This window comes from Amblyomma americanum, chromosome 1, assembly GCF_052857255.1.
Source record: "Amblyomma americanum isolate KBUSLIRL-KWMA chromosome 1, ASM5285725v1, whole genome shotgun sequence".
NCBI lineage: Eukaryota > Metazoa > Arthropoda > Arachnida > Ixodida > Ixodidae > Amblyomma > Amblyomma americanum.
The window spans coordinates 317,091,189-317,104,692 of record NC_135497.1 but is presented as its reverse complement, the minus strand read 5'-3'; the positions used below and the strand labels follow the sequence as shown (position 1 = coordinate 317,104,692).

Sequence of the window (13,504 nt, the reverse complement as noted above, 5' to 3'; positions counted from 1 at the left end):
TTGCCGATGTTCCCGATAGCAGGCGCCAAAACACTACCTGCATTGAAATAAAATGCGAGCTCAGTGACCTCCATAATATGGGCGTGATAACCGTCTTTTTCTTGCCCGATCGCAGTCAAACGGGATGAAGGACAAAGAAAACCGTCTCGAGGTCTTTCTTCCTCTCTTGTCTGCCGCTCGAGCCGCACGAGAGATAGAACGCACGCCACCTTTTTTTAGAACCGTTCTTCGATGATGCGTCGCAGAGCTATGTGCGTCCACCCAAGCAGTCCTGACCAGCCCACTCCTCAGCTCCATCCACCTGGTTCCGGTCTCCACCTCGCGATACAGGATGATCTTGGTCAAGGAGCCGAGTGCTGCCGCGAGAGGAGCCGGGACATCGCAAGCCGCGTCACACGGCCAGCTGGGAAGCCACCGGCCGCCGAGGTCGCAAAGCGCTTCGTGGCCTCCGTTCGGCGCCTCACCCTTGCCTACGAAGAAAGAGGCGCTGACGACTACCACCGCCATGATTACTGCAAGGGGCGCTTAGGCTCCGAAAAGCGTGAGTTTGGGAATGCAGCCTACCGGGCGCAGCCGTCAGCAGTCCCCCCAGCGTCAGGCACGGTAAGCTCGCTTTTGAGCCCTGTTGGTTTGCTTTCGTGCTCAGCTCGAATTCACCTGTCAGGTGCTTCACCGGACATGTTATTCAAGGCATTCGGTCAGTGCGCGTTTTCCGAAGGTTCAGCCGATTGTGTGCAGGTGCCGTCAGCGGAAGTTGGAAGGTAGCCAGATGGTACTCTATTGCTAGCAGCTCTTGACGGGAATGTAACGTTGATTTCACGCCTAGCGCTTGGAACCAACTCTTCGCTAGGTGTAAGCTTTTGCAGGACATAGTGGCACGGCTGTAACAAGTCTTACATGAAGAGGAAAAGCTGGCATCTTGCAGGCTGCTGATGAAAGCGCCCTTCGAGCATTTCAAGAGGAAGTACTTCACGGGTAACACAATCAAATGAAGAAAAAAATATTGATAAGACAGGTATACTAGTTATACTGCGAAATTGTGTTACATATGGGGAATGACAGTGGAATGGAGATGTCGTTAGAAGCAAATATAGCTGTGCCTATCGTGGAGAGTGCTCGAGAAGTCAGGAGCATTCAGCAGTCAGTCACGGGTAGCGGGGTATCGGTTTGGAATTGCGTGGGGCGTATACTGGGGGCGCGTCGCGCATTTAACGCACGTCACGCACGGTGGCGCATGATCCCCTTACAAGCTCCCGTGGAACATATTCACTGAAGAGGAGGGTTAAGGGGATGAAGAAATGGAGGCCGCCGCTGCTCATTCATTCTGTTGGTAGCAATCAGTGATCAGCATGCTGGCGAAACAGCGTTGCCTGGCAATGGCGCATAAGTCACGTCATATGCTTTTGGTCACTGACAATGATAGCGACGCAACACACACACACACAGGCGCGCGCGCACGCACGCACCCACAAACACACGTGTACACACACACACACATACGCACACACGAACAATCACGCACAAACGGTTTTGAAACTGTCGTGTTTGAAATGTTGACGTCATAACCTAGAAGGTTAGTGCGACCATAATCGTTTGTTCTAATCCTTTTACTAATTACGACTACTTCCCTCCCTTTAGTCATCAATTTACTTTGTAATGAGTCATTTATTCTCTCATGACCATGCTGTGATCATGGTTTTGTTTTGTAGGCGCGGTGCGGCGCGGAAAATATAAGTGGTCAGTCCGCTTTCCGTATCATACGTAGTTTTTTTTTCTTGCTATAACTGAGGTGTGCCCTCGAGGAGTAAGCCATGAGTAAAATATTCCATTGGGCTCGTGCCGCGACAGTGCCGCGCTGTTGTAGGTCAAAGTGTCGGTGGATGCATAACAGGGCCTATGTAATTGAGGACACTCCGATCTTCGTCTTGATTCCTCAACACCCCGCCCCCTAACACCTCCCCACCCACACACACTTCCGTATATTCCCGTTCAAATCCGTTCTTGTTTGGAACATGCATATAACTTTTCCAACTACTGACCCGGCAATTTTCGATACTCCTTGCCCGCCAAGAGCATAGCGTGCTCACACAAGATGGAGCTGTCGCTCAATGGACGCTGACAACGAAACGGTACGCAGAGGCATATTAGACGGTGTAAACCTACACGAGTCTAAAACTACTCCGGAATACGGTCTCCTCGTGAGGACCGCTTGTTCCACAATACCATGTGATTCAAAGACGAAGGCATGGGCGGGCGCCCACAGCAGACATCAAAGCTTGGTTTCAGGATTCTGAGAGTCAAAGCGAGGCTTAAGAATGCTCGTTGGTGAAGCGTAGTTTTGAGAACTATAGTCTCACAGTACGCGCAGCTATTTCCCCGTTTCTGATGTCCATATTTTATGCTGCACTAATGCTGCGAAATGCTGGACTTCACCGATACACCGGCTGAGGAAAGTTTAAAGTGGTAATTTATCTATGCACTGTCAGCTTGGTGATAACAGTAAAGTGTGTTTGCCTGTAGGAGGGAGTATGTTTTGCGCACAGCTTACACAAGGAGTTCCCAGTACAGTCGCTGACAACGGGACCTCCTTTTGTATACATTTATCCGGGCTGTATTTCATTCGTTTATAAATAAACATGAGCCTCATTCTGATTCTGATTCAGAGAGCCTCCGGTAGCGCGAGTGCTTCTGCTTTCCACATCGTCGAGATGTCTGAAGCGTGCCTGATTTTATCTTGAAAGGGACCTGGTGCTTCCCATACTGCAATCCTGACGCCTTCACAAACAAAGCTTCGATTTCCGCACTTCGTCAGACCCGTTACGATGAGCTGGTTACCCACTGTATCCTGGTCGCCTTCGCCAAAGCACCTGAATCCGTGCCGTAACGAATAGAGTCCGAAGAACGGCATCATGTCGAAACGCCGCCGCAGACCCATATGATGGTCTCCTAGTGTTGCGCGCTGTTGCCAGAAACGTAACTTTCTCCGGAGTTTAATACCTCTTAGACGCACTGGGTATAGTAGGGCGGCCAAGTGGAATCAGTAAATTCTGGCCCATGCTTGAGTGGTCTAAAGAAAATTTGCCCCAATTGCGAAAGCAAATAAAGTTTTCAGAGATGATCTATTGACGTAAAATTGTTGTCCACTTATATATTAAGGACTTTCATGGTGATGGGGAAATGAGAAAGTATGATCACGTGTCGTGTGTGGCAAAGTATTTATTCCTTACCTTCGCAGCTGCGGTTGACATAGACCGCCGAATACTTTATGATTTACATTTTCATTTTCATTCATAATAATTGTAAACATCCAGCTGTCATTGTTACAGGATTTGGTATAAAACAACTGAAGCCAAGTAGAGAAGGAAATTTGCTAATTTTACATCGGCAATTTCTCCATCCTCAGAAAGTTAACCACATCGATCAACATTTTCATGAATGCTAAATTCAATGCACAAGCACCATTTCACAAACCCGTGATGCAAGGGAAGGATTGAAACGCGAGTGTTTGTTTATTTGAGTTTAGGAACAAAAATTCAGTGTGCCTCTTCGTGTACCTCAACATTATTGCACACATCTTATTGGCTGCAGCCAATAACAAAGTCCTCGAACCAGTTTCCAGAGGGGAAAGACATCGACTTGGGACTCACGCATCGCCGCCTTTGCGGTGCAGACTCCGCAGGCAAAGGCCCAGGCTGCCATCGCTTGGTCATGGCGGCCGAGTTGCTGCAGCTAGGAGGTCGTCCAGGCCGCGGTGCTGCTGCTGCCCCTGCCAGCCGCTGCCGTAAGTGGCATCTCACTGACGCATGCGCAGTACGTCCTCCGCCGCAGTTCGGCTGACAACGCAACCGCAATTGCCATTCTTGACTGTACACCATGAGCGTTCTCGCGGCACAAAGTATTATAGGGAGTCGTGGTGAAAATTGTTGGTATCCGCAGTGCAACAAATCGCAATGCTAATGTGTGCCAGGTAAATATATTTTGGCGGCTTGGTTTCTACATCGACCTAGCGCAACGAAGTGAATATTGATTTGCGCGAAGCAGCAGTTCTTAAATGCGTTATTATGAAGTAGAAACGAGACAAATTTACTCTGCGAAGCTTTATTGCATTTATAGCCTCATTACTGTGTCCTGGCTGCTATTTAATAAGCAGACATTTTTGGTACAACTGTGTTCATTCAGGGGCATGGATATGTAGCTATGAAAACATATTGCAAGGCTTGGTGTCTACAGACCCTCCCCTGCTTGCCACGTCAGTATCCGAGATAACGATGCGTGTTATATGTTGCGGCTTATCAGGAGCTCACTTTTACCACTAAAGCATATAGAGATTCGCAGACAGCCGCTAGTGGTCGTCCTTCTTATTTACGGCGCAGTACTTGTGTTTTTCTTATGCTACTGCATTTTCAAACAGTATCCTATTTCACCTCGTGTGTGCAGTGTACCTAAGCACATTACCTGTCGATAGCAACATAGAGTTGAGGCTTATGTGCAGTTCATTGGGACAGACGTCCAAGAACATGGGTAAAAAGGCATATGTAGTCTAGAACAAAGCGAAGAGTGCAAAGAAAGAACTTCAAGGTTTACTGCGCACTAAAAAACCACGTAGATTTCTTTGAGTCTTTCAGGGAAGCACGAGAGCACACCTCGCCAAGTGGCCCGAATGAAAGAAAGGTAGCTAATTCGGCTTCTCGCTGTTTCAAGTCGCGGTTTGTCCAGAGCATCCTGCCTTATTTGATGGCTACCACATCATACCCAGAATAATTGTGTCGTGTATTGTGACAGGTACCTCATGACCTCTGAAGGTACAACGACCCTGAGGCTAGGAAACGCTGGTGTTCACTCTAAAGCGGTGATCAGGGAGTTCTCTTAAGGCGACAGCCTTAGGATCATCGTGGTGTACAGGATTTGCGTATCCTTGGAAACTGTGCGCTCAAGCTATCAGTGAAATAAAATGAAAGAATAAAAGCATCGACGAGGATGGGGCACGAACCCACAATGGGCAGAAAGCAATTCATTACCTTAACTACTCGGCCACCTAGTCCGACGGAAAGAGGTTGTTTTAGAAGGCATTGCTCGTAAATTGAAACCGGATATAGCGAACAAATCAGATATAACAAAAATATTGTAGGTTGTAATGTGAAACCGAAACTACTTCGAGAAGCGTGCGGTGATCGTATTGAGCTAAAGAGCTCAACAGGACAACAGAAAGGCTTTCGCTTTGATGCAAGTAAGTTGACTTAAGTGCTCTTCAACCCATGTTTCGGTCTGGACGTCCCAACCTCGGTTCGGGTGGTGAGAAAATTTTTACATTGAAATTTTTCGGTAATAATTGAGTATATTCCTGCAGGAAAATATAAACATAAGGCCATAAAAAGCCAACAGATCAGGTTTTACTGTGATGAAAAGTTGCATGGAGTGTCCTACTCATCTGCGAAGAACTCACGCTAGATAATTTACCTATGCAGAAAAGCGACATCGACGATGTCAGAAAAAGCGAATTTATAACACGCTGGGAAATCTCATCTGGCTGGCCTATTCTTTTGAATATTTGAATTGTTTTTCTAAACTTTCATGACGTCTCCAAAAATTGCCTTCTTATCGCACCAATTGTTTTAACGGCCAAAAAGCGTGCTGGAGAAAAGAATGGCAAGATGCTAAAGGGAACCTGCTCGATTACAAACGAATACTTTCGTTCCACTTGTGCAGAACATGCAGTACTCAAGACTGAGTGGCGAAACTTCTTGCGTTGAGGCACTGGGGTGGAGTCTAACTGAGGGAGCAGCCGGCATTTTTCTGAGTGTCTCACTCTGACCGGAGCTATAAAACAGTATAAACCCACTTAGTATAAACCCCAGCGGGACTCTGAAATCCCTGTGTACAATATGCTGCTTTCAACGCGATTTCTTAGTGACTGTGGTCGGGGTCCCTCCGGTTGATTCACAACCCTCATTCACTTTTTCTCTCATTTGCAGACTGTGCCCTGCAGAGTTTGAAACTACCTGATGCGCCGAGGACAATCCTGGCAGCAATTTGATTTTTTTTATAATTTTGGATATTACTGATTTGATTAACATTATCAGCAGTGTTGTAATTTATTAAATCAAAAGAACGCATATTCGGTCTCTTCATTGCATTGGCGGCCTAGGAGCGCTCTGCGGGCGCTTATGTGCCTTTGATTCTGAGAGGTATTGTTCAGCCACAAAAGCTGGAGGATGGCCCTAGAGCGGCCTAAATGTACTTCAAGAGTTTACGAAAAAGACTGAGTGCATAGCATACATGGTCGATAAAGGAATCAATGAAAGGAAGTTGTGTTAATTGTGACATCCCAGACAGGTTCTCCGCTGTGCAAACAGCAGGGCCATGCAATCCATGTGGTAAGCACTCGACATCAGCCAGTTGAGACCGAAATGCCTCCCAAGAGGATATCCACGGAGATAATTCTGTCGCTCAACAAGGTATGTGGCAGCTTTCTCTCAGGAGGGGCTACGCCAGAGGCGGCACTGTTTATGCCGTAAGTAGTTTATTATTCCCCGCTAACTTGATACTGGTTCCATTTTACTCATTTTGCTCATTTTTAGCAGGAAAAGGCTTCTTATGTTAATCGAAATCCTATGCTGGAACACAGGATCGAAAAAAATGACTTCTGTAACCTACAGTATGTAAGAAAGCCAATTTCATTCTTGTACTGAAACTAGGCAGACCGAAGAATTCACCAGGAAACATCTGGCCTAAATCACTCCCTCCCTGTACGGTAAAGGTTATGGAGAGTGGCACTCAGAGTGCTCACTCTGCTGTAGTGACATCTATAACACTTCCTTCATCTGCCCGCTATACTCGGTAGCTTAAGCAAGCAATACTACACAAAGAGGTGTAGGTACACAGTCCGCTGCGCTCTCCAACTACACACTATTGTTGGTATGACCATGAATGATTTTTCGACAATATCTTCCACACTGCAATCCTAGCCAACTTTCATGGAACCTTTCCAGGAGCCCGTCGATTCAATGAGCGCAAAACTTACTATCCAATCGGTTGCTAAGACTCATTTTTTCATACAATCAGCCCTAAGCAACAGGGCCCATCAAATGGGGCACAACCAGACGGTCGAATATATCCACCAGTTGTTTTACGTGGAGTTGAAAGGTGTTTCCGAATTGCCTAGCTAAATCAAGCCATCTATCCGGATGTCATCACGATGTATTGTGCCCATGGTAACCGAGTATGTCGAGCAACTACCGTCCATCAAGTATTAGACATCATTCACGTCCACGCTGCCAGCGTGGGGCCTCGAATTCTCACCCGGAAATTCGGAGTGCACCCTTTCTTTAGCCGCATCAAAAGGGCTGCAAATGCGAAGCGCTGTCTCAATAATTTGAATACGGATAACCTCCTTGTTCCACTTCAGGTCCTTGTTTGCATTATTGTCTTCATCTAGGAACGCCACCAAAAAAGCAGGGTGTGGACATCAATAATCCTATTAAAATAAACAGCCATCTCCCCTCCGCAAACCTAAATGCGTTTTGCCGTACCAGCCCTGGACTCAGTGAACACGTTCTTCACAAGATTGGTAAACCTACCGTGTTCTCGCGAGTCTTGTATCCTCCCATACAACCACCTACCTAAAAACTCGTCCAATAACACAGCCATCTAGAAATTCTTCCGCACTGAGCTAGATGGCCCATTATACGCATATAAGTAAAACAACTTTATTCAACAGACAATATCGCATAACACATGAGAGTAGACTGGCGCTCTTCATGTAGCTGTGCACCACCACTTGACCACCTCCCGTGCCATACCAAGACGTGCCATACTAGGAACACTTGGAAGGAGCACGTGACACCTCCCACCCATCCCTTATTCTCGACTGCCGTGGGGCCATCTGTATAACATGCATAACCATACTGCCGTTGCGCCTAAAAATGTAACTGGAGCAGGATTCCGCAGGTTGAGACCTCATCTCATGACACTTACTAAACAGATGCAACGTTAGCCGACTCCAGCGCTACAAAAGCTCTGTAGGCAACTGCCATCAGGAAATTCATTATCACACCGGCATTTCTGATCTGAACTCATTTGACATTGACAAGAGAAAGGTTGGGCTAGATGGCACTGCTTACCTAGAAAAACCACGCTGAAATCCAGACGATGGACGATAAGGGCACGGAGCACGGGCGGCACCGCGCGGTCACTTTCTTGCGGTGATCGCGCAGCATCGCAGGGCTCCACGCTCTTTTCGATAAACTTGTGTATGCCTTTGCTCAGAAACAAAATTTCACTTGTTAATGAGCACATATGTCTGCCCTCACTTTCTTCCGTCGTCTTCTTCCCAGCGCTATTCTTCTATGCAATCATTCTAGGTACTCAGTAATGGTACTTCACCACCCTAACCACGTTAAAACCATCACAGTCGGCCTGGACAGAGTGAACTCCCTCCGTTACTTCGCCACCTACGTGCTCCCTGCACATATCCTGTGCAGCTAAACGCCTACCTTTTCCCCACAAAGCGGGCACGCTTCTCTGGAATCGGTAACCGTTCACCGGGGAACAGAAGAAACGAACGGGCACATGTCCTCGACAGAGACACGTCTCCGTGCAACCCTTCCCTTGGCCGCACGATTACAATCCCAAGGATGTGCAGGCTCCAACACAGATCCCTACCCACCAAGCACCCAATTTTTTGTAGGCCTGGGCCCCTCCTCCTGCAGCACCCAATCCAAATGGTGCCGCCTCTGCTAGCCGCCCATATCACCCACTTGGGCGATATGGCCTCCGACTCTCTGACTTAACACGGCCCGGACAAGGGTTTGTAAATAAATGTTTTCTCTCAGTCTCTTCCGACACGGCATGCCTATAGCCTGGTCCGAAATTGTTTGGCACAAAGCATTTTTTTCGCGCGGGGCAGCCACTTGCCCATTTGATTTGTGCTGGCGCACTTGCCGCGTGCTGTGTCTAACTCCTCCATAGATTATGGAAAGCTAGTGTGAGGAGGGCAACGAGGGCGGCAGTTCTGAGAATTCTGATTTCCTTCCGTTACATCTTCTCTCGAGGTTCATACACCTTTGCAAAGTGTTTAAATGTTTATGGAATGAGCTTGCCGTAGTACCGCGCGCGAAAAATAAATCCGCCCATAGACATAGCCCTGACCTGAAGCTGCGTTTTCCAACTATAGCATAATTTCAGTTCGGTTCTTCTCCATCCTCAACCACTAACCCCTTCTTGTTGCTCCTCCCAAGTGCTGACTAGCAGGCCAGGAAATGGTAATTAAATAATTAAATAAGCGTATTTTTTGCCTATCTCATCTTGAACATATGCTTGATGATGATGATGTCCTGAGGCTGAATGGCACGTACGCGCTCCTTCCTCTTCTTGATCTTTTTCATTCCGTCTTTTCTCTCCTTTACTCACCCTTTTTCATAGAGCTCCAACTGGAGCAACTGTACCCTTCGAGGGGTTCTTTCGTGTTCGCATGAATTTCAATTTTTTTAGGGCTCACGTTATTGGCATTCTAACTTATGGCTCATCTTCCAGTGCGCCCAAACAGAACATTATGGATCTCATGAACGCCGATGTTCCACGATTTATGTGCTGAATGTATTCCTGTATCAAAAAAACTGCGTGCTCAGGGAGCTACATAATTAGAAGTGTCCATGAAAATTCTTAGGTGCAGGATATCTCCCGTGAACTTTTTTCTGCATAGATCTGCATGCTCGCCCTCAGGGATGTGCCCCTTCAGCAATGAACCTGAAACGTTGGGTCATTTCTTCCTGTCCTGTCAAAGTTGCACCTCCTTCCGAAAAATTTTCCGGAAAATTCATTTTAAAAAGCTTTCTGTCTAAATTGATGCTCGCTTGGCGCTACACAGATGCGATACACAAACGGTATAGTTCGTCTCGCTCACCACAAATTCATAACTGCCATTGAAACGATTCCCTGCCAAATCTAACAATTCCTCGCCCTCTTCTACCATTTCTTATCGTTCGAAAACATCATCTGCTTGTCTTTTGATTTGTCGGCCGTTCTTGCCGCTCTGATTATATTTCTTTTATTTTTTGACATCAGCAGTCTAATGTCTATTCCTGACTCTTTAATGTGCGCCCAGTCCCGCTGGTGGGTATGTGCCATCCTCCAACGAACGAACAAACACAACATTGCTGGACTTTGGCTCGAGATGCGCGAGGAATCGAACACAGGCTATATTTTTTAGAACTATTCTTTCATGGCACCTAGCAGAGCTATGTGCGTCCACCTAGGGTGTCACGACCTGTTCACTGCTCAGTTCCATCACACATTGTACCGAATCAAGCTCGTGATGCAGGATGATCTTGGACATGGAGCAGATTGCTGCCGTAAGAGCTTCCGGAACGCCGAAACTTGTGTCACGCGGTCATCTGGGCAGCCAGCGGTCGCCGAGCCCGCCAAGTGCTTCGTCGCCTACGGCCCACATCACACCAGTACCCTCGGAGAAGAAGTCGCTGGTGACTACCACCACTACGACTACCACCAGGCCAAGGGTCGCTTAACCTCCGAGAAGCACATCATCAGGAATGCACCCAGCCGGGCAGAGCCGACAGCCGTCCCGCCCGCGATTGACAGAGTAAGTTCATTTGGTGCTCTGGCTGAATCCTCCTGCAAGCTGCTACTTCGATACCTCAAATCAATCAAATAATCAGTGCGCCTGTTGGTAAGGCTCAGCCTGTGTGCATGTGCATGTGAGCAGCTGCATTCAGTAGAAGCCAGATGATATCTACTGCGACAAGCATTGATATTGAACGTAAACTTTCGTTTTCACCTTTTGTTTTCTGGAAGAAGTTTCTGGTATCCCGCAAAATTTTGCCGGACAGGTCGCACGGGCATTGCATGATATGCGTGAAAAGGAAAAGCCAGAAGCTTTCAGTCAGGTCTTCCGAGGAACTAGTATGCAGCGGCCTGCCCGTTTTCAGAGAAATGCAGGAACGGTCGTAATACATGCATACCAAAAATTTACAGCACGTCAACCCCTTACGTTTGTGAGTTTAAGCGAGAGCTGGGGGAGTGGAAAATGCAGCTGTGGTTCAGTAACTGTGCTTAGGGATGCCTTTTGACGTGAGTGCTGGAGGTGCCATGCGCTGTCATCAGTCGCGTGGTGCGAAGATAATGGCGGGAGATGTGTGGGGTGTATGGTAGAGGTGCGTGACCCACGTTCGGCAGGTCACGGTTAGTCGCGCAAGAACCCGTTATAAGGTGGGCGTACGTTCGCCGGGACTGATACAGTGAAATAGAGGGAAAATGGGCTGCGGAGAGAAAAGGAAGCCGCGGCTGTGATCACTGTGTTTGAACCAATTTGTGATCAGCAATCTGGCCAATATGCGTGGTGCTTTGCAACGACGCCATGCGTGTCGTCAGGCAATTCTGGTGTTTGGAGTCGACAATGTCACCGCATAAAGGAAAACATGGCGTTAACAGACGGCGCTGTGAAAAATAAAATGAATTTTGAATTTTTCTGTTCGGAACGATGACGCTATAACATTTAAGGCGTGAAAAATGGCAAAACAATGAATCCTGTTTCCTGCGCAGATAAAACACACGCGCGCAGGGAAAGTACACACAACGAACGCTGGATCTAAGCGGGATTTTATGCCAAGAAAAGTCGGCATTTTGTACACAATAAACGGCACTGGTGACCACAAGCGCGCGAATATGTTTCAGGACCAAGATGATTATCATTCAAAGATAAAAACCAAACAAAAGCTTACGTTTCCGACAACTCACGCTCAGTCTTTCGCATCTGGGTATTCTTCCTTCTCTTTACATGGGTGATGCGACGGAAATGTTCGCCTTTAGGTAACCTACCGTAAATTTTGGTGTATAGTCCACGGACTATATACATCTGTAAAAGCTAAAATTTGGTGTCGTGAGGATCTACTATCTACGTGCAGGGAATATACATGACTTTATTTTTTCAGGTCGTTTTCTAGAAGAGGAGAATTCTGTCGCTTCTTAAGAAAGAAAAAAGGCCCTCTGTGCGCGCCTACGGCATGTTACCGCGCTAATGAACATATAGCGAAATCAGTTTTGTTACACTAAAAATCTGGAAAAGTGGTTTCAACGGGTGCTATGACTGAAATCTGTGCTGTGTAATTATACGCGCACTTTTACTTCTTGGTAATAAAGTGCTTTCTTACGCACTGTGTGTCGCTTGCAGATAATCTAAACAACTTTTCAGCCGAAATTTGTCCCGGCAGACTAAACACTGGGCACGGAATGCAGTCCGGTAATTACAGTATATCTTTTTTCCTGAGTGCACAAGCAGGATGACTGATGTGTTTGTTAATAGGGCGAGTTGGGCGTGTTGGTACATGGTTTTCTGGAAAAGCAGCGCTAAATAGACGAGGACAGAGACGAGGCGACAAGGACGGGCGGTCTTTTTTCATTGTAAACACAGAAGGGCTCAAAATGTTCCGGCTTCTTGCGTGCTGAACTTGCACAATACATGTGTTCGGTTTAAAAATGCCTTCCATGCTCGCTCGTGCGTACAATGGCGAAAGTGATCGGCTCAATGGTCTCAACCATTTAGGAAAACAACTGCCCGGTGGTGTTCCTGCCAGCATTTATTGATAAAGCAGGCAGTCTGCCGATGTAACTTTTGCCACAGGCGAGAAGAGCGTTGTACACCACGCCTGCGTCACAGTAGACAAGTGTCCCGGTGTGCCATATTTTGCAAGCTGGACTACTTCTGGTGTCATTTACTAGGCGGCACATTCGCGCCAACTTTTCCGGGGCCAAAAAACAACACGGACACCGCCCTTCTCACCCAACTTTTTGAGCGGTGTAACACAGGATGACACTGCCACAGGTTGTTGCTGCAAACGTGCCTTTTATTACTGCATGCGCCGTCTGCCAGACCACACCTCACAAATCTGGATTTATCTACCCAACTTTGCAGCAAACCAACGAATCTGGATTTCTTTGATCAACCGGGCACCCGCCGCAGTGGCTCAGTGGTTAGGGCGCTCAGCTACTGATCCGGACTTCCCGGGCTCGGACCCGACCGCGGCGGCTGCGTTTTGGTGGAGGCGAAACGCTAAGGCGCCCGTGTGCTGTGCGATGTCAGTGCTCGTTAAAGATCCCCAGGTGGTCGAAATTATTCTGGTGCGCTCAACTATGCCACCTCTTTGTTCCTTTCTTCTTTCACCCCCTCCTTTATCCATTCCCTTACGGCGCGGTACAGGTGTCCGCCGATATATGAGATATACTGCCCCATTTCCTTTCCCCCAAAACCAATTATTATTATTGCAGCGGGTAGACGACGACGACGACATTGAGCGAGTGAACGACTGGACGAGGAAGAAGACGAGAACTCATCTCTGGCTGTGTTCTTAGTGCCGCCCGTAGCTGTTCATTCGTTTTGTAAATAACTGTAAATATATTCTTTTCCGCAACATATTTGGTGGAGGTGCGGCTTTCTTCTACGCCTACCGAAGACAGAGCTCCGCAGCGGCCGCCAGCTGACTTCGCTCACCAT

General features: G+C 47.5%; 1 long non-coding RNA gene across 1 annotated transcript; it reads left to right on the top strand.

The window, feature by feature from the left end:
- Positions 1 to 216: 216 nt before the first annotated feature.
- On the top strand, positions 217 to 6,113 carry LOC144098814 (uncharacterized). The gene is made up of 3 exons (XR_013307251.1): positions 217 to 603; positions 3,620 to 3,781; positions 5,973 to 6,113. It is a non-coding gene; the product is annotated as an uncharacterized LOC144098814 (long non-coding RNA).
- Positions 6,114 to 13,504: the final 7,391 nt, after the last annotated feature.